Genomic DNA, 21,733 nt, shown 5'->3' with positions numbered 1-21,733 from the left:
CATACTTTGCACTTTTCTTCTTCTAAGCCTCTATCCAAAAAAATAACATCTCTTTAAAACTTTACTTACTTTCCTCCCTAATGGTTTATTTTTTCTCTCCCACTAATATTTTTCTACAATTTAGACCACTAACAATGTCCTTTCTCTCACTACAACTTTCCCACTATACAAGCTCTAAATGATCCTTCTGTCAACTTCCTTATTTTAACTTATCTACACCAGCCTCTGCTTCACATGTACTACAAATATGTCTGAATACAAATATGAAAACTACTATAGCAATATAAAAGATACTGTGCATCTCAAACATTCATGCTAAAGTTTGTATAAATGCACCCTACGTAGGATTATAGGATCATAGGAGGTTTCTAGGCTAATGGCCCCAGGGCCCTTACAAGACTAGCTAAGTTCAACCTGTGTTCCAAACGTTATCTCGTTCAAGCAGACACTAAAATCAGCACCTATTGCCCCTGTCTAAGAGGGACACAGATGGAACCCCCAGGGTGAACTTCTGGTTACCCATCCAATCGTCCAAATTACACTGAAATAGGGTCAACAAGGGGCTTTTTTTTAACATGAATAGGAACTTGTTCCAATGGTGGGGCAATGTGTTATTCTTATATATGATATTAGTCTTCTGAATCTTCTTTTTCATGAGAATACATCTGCATTATTGTTTTTAATTGTATCATTATTGTTAAAATTACTTTGTTTTTTTTCTATGTATTGTTTTGGAGCTTTTCTCCCCGGGCCTCCACTGAAAATGGGTTTCCTACCCAGTTGGACTTTCCCAGTAATCAAATGTCAAATAAAATAAACAAATAAATAAATATATTTTGCAATAAACGACATTTTTGTGTTAGGTATAAAATTTGGGAATAAAGATGTAAGTAGAATTTAATGGGGAAAAAACAATAGAAGAAATAAAACAAACCTATCATTTTTGTAGTACATATAAATTATCATTAAGAAAAAAGGCTTATTTGATAAATTCAGTACTGATGGGAAAAATAGCACACTTAGCAAGTGTATTTACATTGCCAACAGTATTTGACAAGGAATTATTGCAAATATTTTTTCATTTATATGGAGTTCTAGATTAAACCCAGTAAAAAGAGGAGTTTTGTATATAAATAAAAAAAGAAGGACATTAAGGGTTAATTAAACCACTGGTCTACGCTGCTTCATTAAGTTCGTAGAAATTGTTAAAGTGGATAAATGAAAAATATGAGAGATTATTAGTGAAACTGTATAAATATAAGTATGATAAATTTTAGGGTATAGTAAAAAAAAGAGTAAAAGAGAAAAAAGTGTATAAATGAGGAAATAAAATATTACCAAGAAAAAATATTTTTGTGGAAAATAAAAACTGATGATACAGAAAAAGAAAAGTATGGTATAAGAATGTAATGATATAGCATTACTATGTAAAACCATGGGAAAATCTAACAGATGAAAAAATTAAAGCTATAAAAATAAAAAGCAAATGATGTAATCAGAAAGTAGAATGTCAAGATGTAGTGTGGAGACTGGTAATAGATAAATTGCCAATAAACTGAAATATGCCATATAAGAAGAAAAGTGATAGCATATGCTTACGAAATGTGTTTTTGAAATGGAAACGAGTAAAAAAAGTTATAGGGAAAACTATCTAAAGAAGATTTTTTGAAGATATAAAAGACGTGGATAAAATAAACATGGATATGATGAAATATATATATTATAAGAACAGAAGTAAAGAATTTGTTAAAAATAGATAAAAAGTTATTTTATGTTATATTATATGGAATTAAATAATAAATTATGTTTAATAGTAAATGGATTTTAGCAACATTAAGTAAAATCAGATGGTTGTTATGGAAAAAAAAGTGTGTGACTAACCGGGATGAAAATTTAGTATGATTGTATAAACAGATTTGTATATATATATATATATATGTATATATATATATATATATATATATATATATATATATATATATATGTACATATATGTATATATATATATATATATATATATATATATATATATATATATATATATTTGTACACTTGCAAATATTTGTAAATATGTAAATATTTTGTAAATAAAAGTTATTTTTGTATATGAATAAAGGACCCCCTACTCTTTTTGATAGGCGACAAGAGATGTTTTACATCTACTTGAGCCACCAACTCAAACTCATGGGATCTTGGTTTAATATCTCATCTGAAGGATGACACATTCAGGAGTGCAGCAATGCATTTATGCTGCACTGCAGTTCGGCAATTGATTAATCTGGTATGGGGATAGAACTTAGAGCATTATTTGCCAGAGTTGAGTGCACTACTTGTTGCTCCACTGACATTGTAAGGATGAAGTTTAAGGACATAGTGTGGATTCATTCTGAAACATTATTGTGTGCATCAGTCACACAAAATCATATCAACAACAGCAAGCTGTGAATGGAAGGACAGTCAAGGAGCATGGTACAGAGAAAAAAATGTTTCCATAACTGTTGGATGGAGTTATGTAAAGTTACAGGTGGATGTGATTATAAAACAGGGAAGGGAACACACTTTAAGCTTAGCTTTAAAATGAAGGTCTTATTACCTGATGCAGTTCTATGATTCACGGTAAAGTATTTAAAATGTGTAGTCCCAAGACTGGTCCTTAATTATAGAACAGCATTGCAAGCTTCCAACAGACATAGTTGGAATTATGTACTTTAGTATGTACTTAATTCCTAAGATAAGTTCTGTGCTGTTAAAAGTACAGGAAATGGTAGACCACACTCTTAGTTGGTTGATCACAACATGATAAATCCTCTATCATAGAATAGGTTAAGACCCAAGAAGCATGGTTTTGGTCTTGACATGACTTATTAAAAGCATGTATAGTGCAGGATCACAGATCACTGGGTAATTCATGGCAAGACATTTGCTGAGACAGGTGGATGTTTTAGCAACACACAAAGTGCTACAGGAATGGCATTTTCATTGGGGATAAGCTTACTATATGATAGGCATGACATTTTATATATATATATATATATATATATATATATATATATATATATATATGTAAAGAAAAGCAAGTGTCAAATAATCCAGTCTGTCCTGTAAGTTCATTCTACATTATGAACGGTGAGTCAAAAGTTGGCATCATCATCGGATATAAAAAGACTCCCAAGCTTCTGTATCAGCTGCTTCTGTTCTACTATATTAATTTGTTTAGAAAAATCAGTGATCAGGATGCTAGATGGATTACTCTATTTCTTTATTGGTGCAGTCTTTGTTGGCTGAGTTAATAACTTTACAAAGCACTTTTGTAACTCAAAACTGTTATACAATAAAAACATTGCATGACTTATTTCATATTGAATTATTTATTATTTATTCATTTTTGATAACTGGGTGGAGTGTCCTAACCCAAATGGACCATTTTCAGGTATGCCCAGTCATTATGAACCAAAAATAACAATAAATTGTTATGAAAATTGAACAATGGTTTAAGAAATAGACCAAGTAGTAAAAAGGAGGTAAAAATAAGAACACATTTATCATTTATAATAAGAAATTGAAATAAACATTTTATAGTTGTACAGTTTTGTGTAAGAGAATAAACTTTTAAACCATAGTAATTATTATGTCGATAGAAGAACAGGGTAGAGAAGGAAAGTATAGAGGCAGAGACATTTTTATAGTACTTAAATATTTACGGTATGCAAAGAATTTAAGAATAAGTGTGGAGGAGGACAGAAAGAAATGAGAAGGCATCAGCAGTGAAATTATAACATTGAAATAGTAGAAGGAGATAGTAGAGACTCTGAAATATTCCTTTCATGTAAATGAATTTCCCTAGGAGCAGAAACATTTAGTTGCTTTTTTGGAGCTTGACATTTAAGGCATACCTACATTTGAAGTAACAATATCTTTTAAATTGGAGCCAGAGTTTTAGGGCTATAGTAGAAAAGCAACAGTCTTTGTGGTGTAGTTTATTATGAGTGGTTTGTATGGTTGGGCCTATTGGGGGGAGGGATTTAAGATTTCTTTTGGTGTATCTATTCGTAAGGCAATTGGTGAGTAAAGGGAAAGATTCCAATGTTAGAAGGTTAAATATAAGTGAGGCCAGAAGAAAATGAGCTCTTTGTTGTAATGGTAACTATGTGGTATTTGAGCATACCTCTGAAATGTCCAGATTTTGGCAGAATGTCCAGATGTTTTGCCTCATATTTTTGGTTTGTTCCTCATAAAATTTGTGGTTTTCTGGCAAATGACAAAGGAGTGATGTCACTAAATAATGACACACACACACATTTGAGTTTCAGACATCATATCCTTTAGAAAATGCATGCTACTGAAAATTCTGTCATTCTAACAAATGTCTTAGTTTATAAGAAGAATTTTTAAAATCTGTCCTTGTTTTTGGGCCTTTAATCCCCCATTATTTTAGGTTTTGTCCAGATTTCATGTGCTACGCGTTTGAGAGGTATGTTTTTGAGGGTGGTAGTGGAGTTCTCTATGAGGGAAGAGGGAGTTAAGCCTTCAGATCAGTTTGGACATAGTTTGCAAGATAGTCATGTTTTTCTTTGATGCTATGGATATAATTAGTAGCCAATATTCAATTTAATCAAGAAAAATGCCTTTTCTGATTGTATTTCTACCTTTGGGGAAAAAAAGCGAGATACTTGTTTGGACCAGAAAAGTAAACTCCTGATTGTGGATGCTGTCATTCCATGTAGTATTGAAAATTTAGGTGCCAATCAAGCCAGATTCCTAGACAATGGAAGTTGTTTATTGTTTCACTGGAGACTTGGATGTCAAGAGCAATTTGCCAGGTTGGGGGTCCTGTAGGCATTTTATTTCATGCCATAGATCATAACCTTAATATTATTCCATCATAAACCTATTTTTGTGTGTGTTTAGCGAAATATTCTTTTTGAAGCCCAGTGAGACAAGAGTTCAGGATGTTTTTCTAGATTTTTATGGTGGATTGTGAGGGGCTAGACATATAAACCACCATACCATCAGTATAACAATTCTTCTTGGAATGGACAAAGGCGGAATTACTGGAGTAATTTTATGGACCTCAACAGAGCCTGTGATATTGCTGATCACTCAGTTCTCCTAGACCAGCTCATTGAAAAAGACATTAGTGGTAACACACTGCCCTTGTTCAAAAATTATTTCTCTAACCATAACATTTCAGTGAATTTCAGCTCATCATATTCTCCATCAGTCCCTCTACAGAAAAGCACCTTCCTCTCCTCTTTTATGTCTATATTAACAATTTCTCTCTTGACTTACTCCGTCTTTATCTTCTACTTTATGCTGATTGGTCCTATTCCACTCCTACCTTGTCTTCTACTTTATGCTGATTGGTCCTATTCCACTCCTACCATTCTCTCTTTCTCTTTCCACTCTTGAACATGAACTTCAAGCTGATTTTCATGCCCTTATTCAATGGTCAATAAACTATTGTTGTTTAACTCCTATAAAACAAAAACAATGCTTTTTGATACCAAACGCTCATTTCTATCTCATGATCACTACAAATCTTTGATCATCTGAATAACACTTTTCAAAATGTTATTACATTCAAATGCCTGGGGATTTCATTTGACACATTCCTAAATGTTCATCTCCACATGAACTGAACACTAAAAATAAATTCTCTCCTATTCCATGTGAATAGGATCTCCTAATTTCTTTCCAGACCCTGTAGAAATGTCATAGTTAAAGGTGTCTTACTGTATCAGCTAGAATATGGTCTCTCTCTCTGATTGTTGCAGCCACAAAAGCAATGCATCACCTGTTCAAACCATATTAAATGCCATAGGCAGATTCATCACTCTCTTCCCAAGAAATGAACACCACTGCAAAACTATTGAAAAAGTCAACTGGCTACCTGTGAAACAATGGATTTTCTATTCGCCTCTCAGATGTTTAAACTTATAGAGCATGAGACCTTCCCCTAATAGTCTCCAGTCTATTCTTAACCATATTCAGAGATGTACCAACATACAACCTTAGAAGTCTTGACATCTCAGGTTGTCTCCTCCCTCTGGTCATATAACAAACTCTTTCTACCCTATTTCCCCTGAACCACTTGCTCTGACTCAGCTTCTCATCATGATTCTTTCAGCATACCAAGTCTGATATCCACTCCATATATAATATGAATGTATAAATTGTTTATTTTCAGTCAGTCTTCATACAATGTCATACAAATATTGTCTATATACCCTTAGGCCAGCTCTGATGTCTACGTTGTATATAATACACACACACACATATATATATATATATATATATATATATATATTGCATTTTGTAATTCACTCTGTATAGCATGTCATGCATGTATTGTATTTACCCCCGGGCTGAGAATGTAGTAGGTCCAATGGGATCAGTGCTCTCCCTTGGTTAACAAATTCAAACTAAATAAAATAAATAAATGGTAACTTGATGGATTTGGAGATGAGATGGAATGAACTGGCATAGCAATGGAGATAAGACTGAGCTTTGAGATACCTCATTGCAAAGCATGCCTGACAAAGTCAGTTTTGATCATATTTAAACCATGAAGTTTCTATGGAAAAGAAAATGTTTAAACCATTGTATAGGGTAAAGACTACTACCTATGGCATTTTAGAGAATGAAGTAGAAGAATGGAGTCCTCCAAGTTAAATGCTTTAGTTAGATCAATGAAATAAGCATTGGTGATGTATCCCCTGTCCATATTAAGGAGACTATGAGAGCTGTCAGTGTGCTTTTATCAGACCAAAAGCCATGCAGTTAGCAACGTTTGTTTTCATGTATGTCACATGAAGTTACTGCAGAGACAAACCTTGTAGATATGTTGAAGAGTATTAGGTGATCTTGGCACAAATTAACCAGGGACAAAAACATAACAGCTGCTTTATATCTTTCTTCTTTAAGGCAGAGAAGTAGAAAGGTGTATAAATTGGTGGAAGACTAGTAGTGGTAGAGGCAACAGAAGAGACTTATCACATTTTGCCCTATAACATTTAACAATTCTTTGAAAAGCATTAACTGGGATCCTTTAAAAACACTTCCCCTAGATGACACAGTAGAATTTTTCAACTCTACATTCATTACCATCTTAAATAGCCTGCCCCCTCCCAACCAAAACGTGTAAAATTTTGCAGTGCCTCTTGGCTTACCAGAGCAACCAAACAGAATATGACCATCAGAGACAAAGCTTGGAAACTCAGGCAAAAGAACAAAAAAAAAAGCACTGACCTTGTAACTTACAGACACCTTCACAACCAAGTAAATCACCTTGTTACTAAGGATAAAAAAGAATACTATCATTCATTACAAAACCAACACAAACAAAACCCAAAACACTTTTAGAGGTCAATCAACAGCCTACTTCATTCAGGCTCAAACAATAACCCCTGTCCCAATCCCAAAAGAAATCCCACTGAAATACCCACAGCCTTCAACACATATTTTATAAACAGCATAGCTGATCTCACAATCAACTTACCTCATAATCACTTTAACCCACCAGACCCTCCAACTACAAATGCCTCCTGTCCCCACTCACAACTCTTCTCATTAGCACCAATTCCTACTGCCACAATAAAGAAATTCCTTCTGAAATTAAAACCATGCACTAATACCTCTGACAACCTGCCCTCAGAATTCCTCCAAAGAGCAGCACATTCCATTGCCTACCCTGTCAGTTTACTTATTAATACATCCATCCAAGAGTCCTATGTTCCCAACATCTGGAAAAAAGCATTCATCCTCCCATTACACAAAGGTGGAAATAACACAGACATCGCCAGTTTCCAGCCCATTGCCATCTTCTCCCCTATCTCAAAAATCCTTGAAAAATGTATTCATAGACAATTCCTTAACCACCTCCTTGACAACAACCTTCAGCAACCCTTTTAGACCCAGTCACAGCACCACTACAACTCTTATATCCTTCTGCAACTCTGTCAATCAGGCTCAGGATGCTGGGAAACTTGTCTTCTCTATATTTCTTGACCTTTCCAAAGCCTTTGATGCTATCTCCCACCCTCTTCTTCTCAAAAATCTATCCAACTTGGGAATCTCTCTCTCCACCTTATACTGTTTTTCTATCTCACAGACAGGCAACAAGCCACTAAATGGCAACACTCTTTCTCTTCTTTCCTTAATACCTCTACAGGAGTCCCCCAGGGATCTTGGGGCCTCTCCTTTTCAGCATCTTTGTCAATGACTTCCACTCTACTCTTACTCAAGGCTGTCATCCAATATGTAGATGATTCTACTATCATCTGCACATCCAATTCCCCACCTGAACTCCTGAAACTTACCAAGTCAGCTCTTATTTCCACTGAAATATGAATGGCTAAACATATGCTTTTCATCCCCAAAAAGACTAATACCATAAACACTGCTTTCTCTATTCTCTCCCAAGATAACACCTCAGTAGAGGTTGTCACACATACCAAACTTAGGTGTTTCCCTAGATGAATACCTAACATCTGAAATGCATATACACAACAACATCAAAAAAGTACACCAGAAACTGGGCATGCTTTACCGACACAAAACATTCTCACTTACTCCTCAAAACAAGCCCTTGCTTCATCCTTCCTACTCCTATCTCTTCTGTATGGGGCTCCTCTCTTTACCAATATACAGGCCAGTCTTAAATCCAAACTAGACTCATGCTTTAACAAAATTGCAGAGTGTTTAACTAATGAGTGACATTTGTCCCACCATTGTGCCTCTCTTAAATTGCTAAACTGGTTAGAACTTCCTCATCATCTTACCTATATGCAACTGTCAACTGCCCATAAACTAATATTCAACCCATCCAGCTGCCCTAACCTTTCTTCTCTATTTACCCTGTACCACCCTAATAGACCCCTCCACTCTGAAAATCAAATGCTGTTGCAAGTAGAAAAACCCAACTGCTCCATTGGCCAAATGCTCCACTCCTTTTCCACTACTAGACTATGGAACTCTCTCCACCCCTCACTTAGATCTACTTGCCAAATTAGTATTTTATCAAATGTAATAACTTGATTTTTTTTTAATCAATTGAGTTTTATATCAAATGTACAGTATGAATTGTATGAGTGTTTTACCTATGTATGTATTGTATGTATGAATCTTTGTGAAGCTTTTCTCTCCAGGCCTCCACTGAAAATGGGTACTTCCTGGCCCAGTGGACTTACCGGTAAACAAATGCAAATAAATAAAATAAATAAATTAACAGAAGCAATTTATAGAAGGTAAATCAACTCTTTAAGGAATTCCTGAGGGAAAGTGGACCCAAAGTAGAATTAGAAGTTACTTCTACTGCATATTCCTTACTTGAAATGTAGCCATTTATTTGATTTACTAGATTTCAGAACTGTTTTGGATGGTTGTTCAAGGAAACTTGCTTACATAATATGAGAGAAAGTTGACTTTGTGTTCCCCAACTGCTTTCTTGGTTAGATTTCTTAGGTTTATGAATGTATGTATGTTTTTTTGGAGTGAGAGTACAGATGTGGCAGGCAGAGCCCTGATTTTAAATAATGTCTTAATTCCTTTAGCAACTAAGTGGTTAGGGTTTGGTTTATGTATTCTACATATGACTGGAAAGTATAAATGTATGGTTAATAGCAGGTTAGTAAGTGTGTTGCCTTTAGCAGGATCTGTGTTGCTTTAATTTGGGGTCCAGCTTATTCTTGCTAATCTGATTTCAGAAATTGTTTTTGTTATAATTTGGGGCTTTTTTATTATGACTGGGAGGAACATGTTATCAGAATGTGGTCATTTAGAGTAGTGGTTGTATTTTTACAGTGAAAATTTTGCTGGGGGATTTTGTTATAACAAAGTTAAGGATAATGTGTTTGTTGGTTTTGAAATTGGGTCCTTTGGGCTTATTTATAATTTGGCTAAGTTTCAGCTCTGTGAGACATTTACTGATGTTACGTTTCAAAAGAGCCAAAAGATTAAAGCTGAGTCTGCTAAAATTGTTTCTGTAAAACTTTAAAGTGTGTAATAATTGTAGAAGAAGCTGTCTGAATATGTTGAGAGAGAGAGACAGATGGTGCTGGTGGTAAGTAGGCTATTGTGAGATGGACTTGGTGAGACTTTAAAAAGGGGATTCTGATAATAATATAATTTGGGTCATGCATATTGAATGAATGTTCATGCAGATTATTTCTGCATAATAAAAGAATATCACCTCCAGCTGATTTTCCAGGATAGGAATTAAAAGTATAGGTGTAGTCAGGCAAAGTAATGCTTGAGACAGCAGTTACTAGAAAATATGTAGATTATTGCTATAAAGCAAAAGAGTACAACTGCTGCTCATTAAAAATGTGGCTGTAGCCAGGCAAGTGATGTTTGAGACATGGAGTACTGTTATTCCCACAAGATTCAGTAATTGCAACTATATCAGGGGAGTATATATGTAGAGCTGCATCTATTTGTTACAATTTGTTTTTTATACTACCAATGCTTAGCAGGCAAAAGGCAGATTGAGAGGTGAGATATGGGAAGCTTGTTAACTGGGGATGTTGCTATAAAATGAGACCACATTTGGGTTCTATGATATTCTTTTTAAGTAAAAATAGAGAAGAGTGGCAAGTCTTACAAGGAATCAAGGATATGGAAACTCGAATCAGGAGAAAGCATTTCTTTTTCTTTAATTAGTGATGAGAAAAAGAGGGGGATAGAAAGTATATTTGAGTATTGGAGTTATTCTGCGGATGGGGCTAGAGAAAGGGATTGCACAGGTGAATATTGGAATGTATGGGAATGATGGGATGTAATGGATGTTGTTTTTGATGGATTACAACAGGTCAGAAGACATGTTGTGTTGATGGTAGGGCATATGGCATACTAGAGGTATGTTGCAATTATTACCTGTCATGAAACCTCTTTAATACTGATGAATCTACTTAGGAACAGAAGCACCTTACAGCAGTGAGACAGAAAATATGAGACTTGCAAGTAAGGATAACAGGCAGATATTAAACACATACTAAATGATGATATCACGGGAGATAATCATGCATTCTACCTACTATCTATCTACCCATCTATGGTAGTAGTTTCTTTTTTCAGACTTTTTTGGATGCCCTGTGAAATGGCTGTTTTCCCCAATTCACAGTTTGCCAAATGTTCACTTAGTACAAGAATGTGTGTCAGTGGGGTTTAACGATTTTTCCTTTTTACCAGTGTAAGTAGCAGAGGTATGAAGGTGCATGAGGGTTGCAAAATGAAAGATTTTTTGATTTTAATGCACATCTGAGTTAGTGTGTGTCAGCAATAGTGTATTTTCACTATTGCCAATAAAATTGTGTACATGCATATAGGGTCTTTATTGAAACGTTGAATATCACTAATTTAACATTTCAGTATATTGAGCACACTACATTGATTCAACAGAAATGTTGAACATACATATAAAAAAAACAAAAAAAGTGCACCCACCCCTCCCCTAATTAAACATACTAATGCAGAAAAACTCCTTCCCCACTGCTTAGCGACCTTGCACAAATAGTCAGCAATACAAACCCCACACATTGACACATATACACTCACAGCTGCATGCATTCACACACGGACACTGACATACACGCACACACACACACACACACACACACACACACACACACACACACACACACACACACACACACACACACACACACACACACACACACACTCAGGTAAATGCAGTTATTCAAACACATTCAAACACACACAGATGATGTATCTTCACTTGATTCTGCATACATTAACCAAATGAGCTTGATGTTATGCAGAATCAAGTGAAAATTGACAATGTCAACTTTGAACAAATAAAAGGCACCATATATAATACACACACACACACACACACACACACACACACACACACACACACACACAAACATAAATATAGTTGCAGTTCACTTTGTCAGTAGTTCACTTTGATGACATGAACTGCAGTATCCTTTTATTAACAGTTAATTTTGTCAGAATCTCATTTTTTGACAACACAGTTTTAAATGGTTCAGCATTAGGGGCGGGAGTGTGTGTGAGTGTTTGTGGGATACTGTTAGGGTATGAACTAGGTAAGGAGGCTAGAGTTAGACTTAGGACAAGGAAGCAGTTAGAGTTAGGGCTAAGCATGTGTGCTTTTTTTGTCATAGGTTCATAGCTTCATAAGTGTATACTAGGCAAACAACCACTAGGACCTTTATAAACCTAGCCTTGCAACCCAAATATGACCCAAAAATTTGATTTATATAGGAGTGATTTACTGTTTCTGTCCATCAGAGACATATATGCCAGTCCTAGACCAAAGGTGAATTTCTGATTTCCCATCTACTGGTCCAAGTTGTGCTTAAACAGGGATAGAGAAAAAAACTGTTTCAAATGGATGGGGAGCCTGTTAGAGAGAATGGGAATTATCTGAGAAACATATCTGTCTCTCCAAGGTGTCCTGTTTATGTCACAAACAAATTTTAGGTCTTTTAATCTAGTAGTTCTGATGCTGCTTGTTTTGCGGATGTGCAAAAGGTTCATCAAAACAGGGTCCTGTGATGCTTCTACACCAGGCAAAGATTACCTCTCATAGGTTCATAGGTTCATAGGTAGATACTAGGCTATCTGCCCTAGGGCATTTATAAGCCTAGCCAGAGTGTATTTGGCTTCCGCCTCCCTATTAGATTAGCCTACTGTGCCTCTGTAAAGTAGGTCACAGAAGGTACCCTTCTAAGATTAGTTTACTGTGCCTCTGTCTAGCAGGGACACTGGGGAGATCCCAGGGGTGAATTTGCGATTTCCCATCCACGCGTCCAAATTTCGCTTGAAGAGGGTCAGCGAGGTGCTATGTCTAACATGAATTTGGATTCTATTCCAGAGTGAGGGGAGCCTCTGGGAAATGAATCTGTCCCTCCTGCATGTCCTATTTATTTTTGTGCTGAGGTTTAGGTCCCTGGAGCGTGTAGCTCTAAGGGACTTGGATTTTTTGAGGTGGAGCATGTCCATTAATTCTGGGTTTGACATGGCTTTGTATGTCAGGCATAGATCGCCTCTGAGTAGGCGGTAAGCAACTGAGTAGAGCTGGAGTTTCTTTAGTCGAGCTGCATAGGACATCTGTTTGTAGCCCATGATCCTCTTGGTGAGGTACTTTTGGGGTCTCTCCAGTTGCTGCAGGTGTCGGGTAAGGTACATCCCAAAAAGGGCATTGTATTCAATTATGGGCCTGATGAGTGATGAGTAGAAGGGCACAATGACCTCTCTTGATCTAGATGCGAACCCTTTTGTGATAAGGTGGGCTATATAGAAGGTCTTTCTAACCACTTTGGCAACGTGATTATCAAAGGAGAGATTACTATCTACGTTGGTCCACAAATCTCTAATTACTTCTTCCGTACTTAATGGATTACCACCTATGTGGTAATTTGTGGGCACCTTGTTTTTCCCAAAGGGGATGACTATGCACTTTTTAGCATTTAGCTTGAGGCCGTAGCTCTGGCACCAAGCATCCGTCTCTGTGAGACCCTTTTGGAGGATGCCTGTGTCAGCTGGAGATTCGATTATGGCCCCCAGTTTGCAGTCATCTGCGAACTTTGTCAGCCATAATCCCCCTGTGTTGGCCTGAACCTCAGAGAAGTATATACCGAACGTCCCAGAACTGAGCCCTGTGGGATGCCACTTGTAACTGGTTTGGATTCAGACATGGCACCTGCGATTCTGACCATGTGGGTTCTATCTCTGAGCCAGTTTGCAATCCATCTTGTGATATAGGGGTTGATATTTAAGCTGGTAAGCTTATTTATGATACCTGAGTGGGGTATTGTGTCTAAGGCTTTTGTGAGGTCCAGGTAGGCTGTGTGGACTACCTTGCCCTCATCTATGGCTTTGGTAACTGTTTCAAAGAAATCAACTAGGTTTAAGAGGCAAGATCTGCCCTTAACAAAGCCGAATTGGGTAGGGTCCAGTGTCTAGAGGCTCCCAATGTCTTTATTTATGAGTTCCATGATAATATGCTCCATAGCTTTACAGACCAGACTAGTCAGGCTTATGGGGCGATAGTTTCCAGGGTCCGTTGTGGCACCGCCTTTGTGGAGTGGGACCACTGTAGCTGTATGCCATTCTTTGGGTACATATCCTGTAGTAAGGCTAAGTTTGAACAGTGACTTAATGTGAGGGTTCAGTTCTTCTTGGAGCTCGTGTAAGACACAGCCTGGGACACCGTCCGGTCCCATAGATGCTGTGTTTTTTGCTTTGGAGAGGGCAGCTTTCACCTGTGCATCTGTGATGTCAGGGAGGTTACATTCAGTTGGGATAGGCATTTGCTCCTTTGGGGGGAAGGGGGGGGAGAAGTTTGCGCTGAATCTGTCTGCCAGGATGTTGGCTATGCCTGTAGGTTCGGTATATTTTGTACCGTTATGCAACAATTCAGAGCATATCTGGGAGTTTCCGCCCATGTTCCTGACATAACTAAAGAAGGCCTTGTGATTATCTTTAGTGTCTAGGGCAATTTTTCTTTCGAAACTGGCCTTTGATGATTTTATGAGGGATCAAAGTTTCTTGCTAATACTGATCAGAGATGCCTTCCCTTTTTGGGATTTTGCTCTGTCATGCAGTAGCTTCCTCCTTCTGTTGTATAGCTTATTTATGGCTGGGGTCCACCAGACCGGTCTCCTGTTTTTGGAGGAGTGAGTTTTGGTTTTATTTGGGATAGCACGATCCATGCATTCCTGCACGTGCTCATAGAATGCATTTGTAAAGGATTCTGTGGATTGGGCTGTATTATCCTCTGGCCCAGGGGCTTTGAAGGATTCCACCTCAGTCTTGAGAAGTGCAAAGTTGGCTTTTGAGAAATTCTTTACAGTGATTTCCTTGGCTGGGGGTGGGGACGGGATATGGATGTCCAGGGAAATTTGTTTATGGTCTGATCTTACCAATGAGGGGTTTACCTCTGGTGTGGAACATAGAGTCCCCATGTTGGTGATGACCAGGTCCAATATGTTGTTCCCTCTTGTGGGAGTGGTGACCAGTTGTTCCATTACGTTAGAGTTTATAAATTCAAGGAACCGTTGGGCGAGGGTGTTTGGGCTTGAGTAGTTTTCCCAGTCAATGTTTGGGTAGTTGAAATCACCCAATAACATAGTGTTTGGAGAGGCCTTCATGTTCTCCAGTGTTTTCAGGAATGCCAAGTGGGGTTCCTGTAATAGGGAGGGTGTTCTGTAGCAGGCTACAAACTGAAAGGCAGTTTTGCCCGCTGTTAGTTGCACATGGATGGTTTCCGATGCTTCATGCAGTGCCACTAACCTGGAGGTGTAGGTATCTTTGATGAATATAGATACTCCACCTCCTTTTGTGCTTCGGTCCGAGGTTTGGGGCCGAAACGCATGGTATGAGTTATAACCTGGTAGTGCTGGGGTGCTCTCAGGAGCCTTGAACCAGGTTTCTGTTATTGCACAGACATCGATTTTCTCCATACTGAGGAGAGCCACGAATGCGTGCATCTTGAGGTTTAGACTTCTGGCATTGAGTAGCATTACCTTTAGTTTTTTTATCCTTGGGTTGTCTATGGAGGTGGGTTTGTCCTTTGAGCCTTGCCTAAAAAAGGCACTATGGGGGTGGCAAGAGCCTTGGCCAGTATACGAAAGCCTAAGGGTGACAGGTGCAAGCCGTCCCTAGCGAAGCAACGTGGCTTGTCAAGCATGTCATCTCAGGCTGACAGACACTGGATCCTCTTTGAATGACACCAATACTTTAGCCAGTTGTTGAAACTGATCATTTTGTCTTTATACTGTGGCATCATTCTTGGTGAGGGCAAGATGCTACTCAAAGTCAGGGTCATACCGGCCTGGGCTACATGATCATAGAGCTCCTCTATGTCTTTTTTCATGTAGTCCAGGGAGGTACATCTCAGGTCATTCACACCAGCATGGACAATGACGGAGTCATACTTGTACTTGCTTTGGAGTGACCTGAGTGCTTGTGTTATGTGGCAGATCCTGGCACCCGACAGGCAGCTTACAGTGACCTTCCCCTTGTTCAGTCTGGTGAGCGGGACGTCAGTGTGCCGGACAATAGAGTCCCCTATAACAAGTGTATTTGGTGTGTTGTTTGGCCTTAAGGGCTGTGGTTGTGAGGCACACTGATTTTGTGAGATATGTGATTCATGGGTATTGTTGAGGGGTGGCTGTTGCTTGGATATCTGCTTAGGAGGTCTTTGCTGTTTAGGCAGATTTTTATTTAGAGCCTCCGAGTATGTTTTTGTGTGTTTATGTGTTGGGTATGCAGATGCAATAGGTCTGTGTGAGACTGGATTTGTGGTGTGGGTGGTTACCTTTTCCTCCTGACTGACTGTGCCAGTCTTGGGTTGAGAGAGCTCTGCCTCCAGTTTGGCTGTGTAACTGCATCTCTCACATGTATTAGAGTTTGTTGGAAGGAGGAGAGGGTTGTCTGTGTACATAAGACAATTGTAACATTGCCTCAAAATTCCAGATTCACCAGCTGGACTGGAGAGTAAACTTGAAACTGACCCTTGGACATACCTGATTAGTATAGGGAACTGTTTTTTTACTGATCAGATGATTAGGAAAGGGAACTGATTTTTCACTTGATCAGGAAGGACCAATTGGGAGTCTAATACTTATGAGAAGTCAAGGAGGGTGTAGTGCTTTAGTTAGTTAGTGTTTCTTTATAAGAGCTGAGCAAGTGCAGGGCTTTAGAAAGAGAATAGAGTGATTACTTTGAGAGTTTGAACAGTTCTAAGGGAAAAAGTGAAGAGCAGACTTTGTGGAGCCTGGAATAGTTTAAACCTGTTTAGGCGGCGCTGCCCGATGCTGCTCAGTGCGCAAAACCACGCAAAAAGAGAGTTGTAGGGTTTTAAGAGAGAGAGATCAAGGAGTTTAGAATTGACCCAAAATGGCCAATAAAACTACAGCTTCTAGGTAGTAACCACTCCTCCAGGAACAGGCAGGCTGTTCAGTGTTAATCACTCCCACTGGTGAACACAGAGACTTCCCTTTAGCCCAAGCAAGCACTGGCCTTCTAGAAACTTCCAAACAGTTCAGAACAGCAAATCTGTAACTGAACTTTCTTAACTTTCAGAAAGTGGGAAAAAAGCAAGATTTTTTCTTCTTCTTTTTGTTGTAGTTTAAAGGTAGCAGAGATACAAAAGCAGCAAAATAATCACAACAGTGCAATAAATGACCCCACACTTGAGTGCTAGGACAAAATCAGGTAAAATGCAGTTTTTAGAGAAAAAAAACGATTTTAAATTAAGTGCAACACAGGAAATGCAGTAAACAGGCTCTAGATGTGTTCCAAATACTGTTACTGTTACAGATATAAACTTTAGCAAACTGGAAAATGCCAAAAAGTAGGCGGCAAAGCAGTAAAACTTAACAAAAAAATCAGAAGAAAATACTTAAAATCACAAAAGTGGCTCCTTTTCTTCTCTCAGCGTTTTCTCCTCTCAGAAGTCTGTACGATACCGAGTAAAGAGATAGGACTTTGAGGTGATCAGGGTAGGACATTGTGTTTACTCCCTGTATTCGTTTTGTAAGGAACTTTTGTGGACATTACAGTTACTGCATGTGTCTGGTCAGATACATACCAAAAAGAGCAAGTACTCCATGATGGGTCTGATAAGGGCCAAGTGCATTAAGACGCCATGCCCTTGCGTATAAGTTGAGCAACATAGAAGGATTTTCTTACTACCTTGGACAATGGCTAGGTTACTATCTACATGAGTTCCTAGATCCCTGACTAATAACTAAACTTTTAGGGGTGTTTTATTGATGACTTACGTATCCAGGATAGTTGACTTCCCATAAGGTACTATAATGCTTTTCTTGGTACTGAATTTTAAGCCATGGCTTTGGCACCAAACTGTTGTCTGTGTTAGATCTTCCTGAAGTGTGTTCTCACCTTGGGGGTGATTCACTGACTTCTCCCAGTTTGCAATCATCCGTGAACTCGGTTAGCCAATGAAATTTGACTTTGATTTTGACATCCAAGAAGAAGATGCAAAATTGGAGTGGGCCTAGCAGAGATCCCTAGGGGACTCCACTGGTAAACAGCCTCTTTGTGGAGGTGGCCTCACTGATTCTAACCTTCTGGGTCCTATGAGTGAGCCAGTTAACTATCCATCATGTTGTAAAGGGGTTTATACCTAGTTCCATAAGGTTGATGACGATGTCTGAGTGGGGTATTATATCAAATGCTTTAGCCAGAGCTAGGTAGGCAGTATGCACAGTTTTCCATTCATCCATTGCCTTAGTAACTTTTTCAAAGAAGTCTGCAAGATTCATTAAGCATGATCTTATTTTGACAAAGCCAAACTAGGATGGTTCCAATGTCTGGAGGCCCCCTAGGTCCTTGTTGATAATTTCCATGATAATTCTTTCCTTGGCTTTGCAAATAAGACTAGTCAGACTAATGGGTAAAATAATGACTCTGGCATCATGATAAGTCTTTTGTAGACTGTTCAGGAGGCATCATGAGATGTTATCGGGACCCAGTGAGTTCATGTTCTTGGCTTTAGTGAGTGTAGTCAGTACATGCTCCCTGGTTATAGTTGGAGCAGCAATGCTTGAGGGTATTTTTGGGAGAGATGGTTACAGGTGAGAGGGGGTAAAGGTAGAATTAAATTTGTCTGCTGAAAAGTTCACTATAGTAGTGAAAAGGCTCAGTGAGTGTGGCACCATTAACCATCAGTTCAGCTTATTGCTGTGTCACACAAGGTTTCTGACATAGCCGAAGAAGGTCTTATGGTTATTTTTTCACTTAGAAGGATATCTTAACCTCATAGTTGGCTTTGTTTTACCTAATTAGCTTAGGTACAGCAGCCTTTAAGCAGCCACTTGACATGGTTGTACAGAATTTCTGAGAGCAATTTAGTATAGGCTGTTGTGTTCTCAGAGTTTGTAGGGGCAGTGAATTTTGTCAAACCATCACATTATAAAAGTTAATTTGCACTGGAATAGTTCCTAACTGTTACTGGTTTTAATGGGATTATGGAGTTAATTTTGATTTTGAAGGAAACAGCTTTATGTCAGATCTTACCAGGGAGGGTGAGACATTAGCCATGTAGGATTCCCAGTCTATAGAGGAGTAATTAAAGTCTCCCATGAATAGGGTGTTAAGTTGGATGGCAAGTGTCCTCAGGTCTATATTATATTCTCGAAAGCCGGCAATGTTGAATCTGACATTGCCGACATGAGAATATGGAATGCTTAGAATCTCGAGCGTGTAAATGGAAATCTCCGTAAGGGGAGATTTCCATTTTCTGCAATGCAGTGCGGTCTCAGAGTTGGTATATTCAAGTAGCGGGAAGTGTGGGGGGTGCAGGGGGGCTTGCCCCCCTCCTTAAATCCATTAGGGTACTTTTTTCTTTTTTGTATGTTTTTATAAGGTCAGTTTAAGACATTGGCCATATGGTGCCGACCATATGTTGTTCGATGTTTTCAAACGTCAATCTTATAATATAGACCCATGTCCGCAGTAGGTTCAAATATGCATTGTGAGTTCTTGGGGCAGAGTGTGTGACCTATAGATGGCTAGGATATGGTATGGGATTTTGCCTGTGGTGATCTTCATATGGAGAAACTCCAGCATACCATATTATTTGGTCACCATAGAGGTATGCCTGCTTTTAATGTACATTGAGACACCACAGGTTTTAGACCCTTGCAGCCACTGGTCTAAGAGTGTGGAAGCCACTGAAACCTTGCACTTCTGGGTTACACTTTGCCACTTTAAAACATGTCTCAGTAACTGCACAGATGTCAGTATTCTCGAGTGTAAGGAGAGCTTGGAGGGATTGATGTTTTTTCTTTATGCTTCTGGCACTGAGCAGTAACACCTTGAGGTTCCATTGAGTTGATTTTGCTGTGTCGGAAGTTTGCCAATTTGACATTGCCTAAAAAAGGCACTATGGAGTTGGATAAAGATTTAGCCCATGTTTGAAAACCTTGAGGGGAAAATATAGACCATCCTTGGCAAAGCAATGGGGTCTGTTAACCATGCCTTTTCAAGCTGACAAATACTGTATCCCCTTAGAATAACACCAGAAAGACAGCCGGTTGTTGAAATCAGTCATTTTTTGCAAATATTGTGGCATCACCTACAGTGATGGTAAGCCGCGGTGGTACAGCGGTAGCATTGTTGCCTCACAGCAAGAGGTTCTCCTGTTCGATTCTCGGCTGGAGTGCCTTCTGTGTGGAGTCTGCATGTCCTCCCCATGGTTGAGTGGCCTCCGAAAGACATGTGTGAATGGGCGTGCCTTCACTGAAGGTTGGGCATCAGGCTGGCAACTCAGCACCATAAAAATCTACTGCCAATCATTAGTCGACCAGAGTTCCGCTGTGGCGACCCCTAACTGGGAAAAGACGAAAAGACAAACAACAACCTACAGTAATATGCTGAACAATGCTAGGCTAGTCCGAAAGCTCCATAATGTCTCTTCATATAGTCCAGGGAGGTACATCCAAGATTATTTACACCTACATGGACTATAATTGAATCATACTGGTACCTGTGGTATAACGACTTGAGTGTGTTAGTGATTTGGTGGATTCTGGCTTGAGATAAGTAACTAATAGTTATCTTCTCCATGTCAGTCTAGTTAGAAGGGCATCATTATATTTTACAATGGAGTCCCCTATGATGAGAGCCCTGGGAAGTGTGTTTGCTTGACTTAGGGCCTTAGTGTTTGGGACTCCACTGACAGTGACAGTATGTGTGGCATTAGCTATTGTTTTTTTCTGAGTGCCTTTGAGTTTGCTGAGGCATATCTTTGACAACAGGCAGTCCAGGTGATCTTTGCTGTTTAGGAAGAGTGTTTTTAAGTACCTCAACATGCATTAGTCTGTGTGCTATGTGAGGTGGGTGTTGTGTGTGTGGTTTTGACAGCCTGATGTGCATTTATATGCAAGAGTCTAGTCTCCAGTGCTATTATGCAAATACGTAAAAAGCAACAACAAGGTCACGTAGCATAAAAAAATCTGTATACATTTATTAAAGACTTAGCTCTTCGGCTCAAGGCCTGCAAATACACCTTCCGCATACTGTCCCTGCTTCTTTAAAGATTAAATGGTTGCCTGTAAACATGAGACAATTGCTACATTGTCTCAAGATGTCCATATCCTCCAAACTGGCTATAAAGAAGTTAGGAAATTGCATGTCTATACTGTCCAGTCCTTTGATTGGTGAGCTACAAGGCCTAGGTGGTGTACTGGGGTTATAAGGCTATTAAGGATGCTTTGTTGGTGTAGACTAATAAAGGTGTTTTATTGGGGCAGATTATGCTAAACAGTACTAAAGTCTACTGACTTTAGTGTTTACACAGTACTGAATTCTACTAAATCAATACTTATTACCATTTGACGCCCATCTAGCTGCTCTAAGATTGTGGGCATGCAAGGTATTTGCTCTATATTGCTGCTTTACAGAGTATAGTTTTATGGAGCATTCTACCAGAAAAATTTGCTTTCTAGGTGTTTGCTACTGTACAGGGTCCACTAACCCGTGCAAATGCACAAAATTTATTACAGCTCAAAATAAACAGAAAACTAACTAATGAGCCCTCTAGCCAATAAAATAACTACACTAAGAAATTATTTTGTGTTACTTCCCAACTCAGACTAGGCAAACACCTCCAGCCACAAGATGAATAAACCCGGTCCTCTTAATGTAAAAACATAGTAGAAGAAACCTACAAATGCAGTGCTACCACAATCCGGTTAAACTGCTAGCTGGAAACTCC

Source organism: Protopterus annectens, chromosome 6.part0, assembly GCF_019279795.1.
Source record: "Protopterus annectens isolate FY-2018-M chromosome 6.part0, PAN1.0, whole genome shotgun sequence".
Taxonomy (NCBI): domain Eukaryota; kingdom Metazoa; phylum Chordata; order Ceratodontiformes; family Protopteridae; genus Protopterus; species Protopterus annectens.
The sequence above is the reverse complement of the archived record's forward strand: the minus strand, read 5'-3'. Positions refer to the sequence as shown.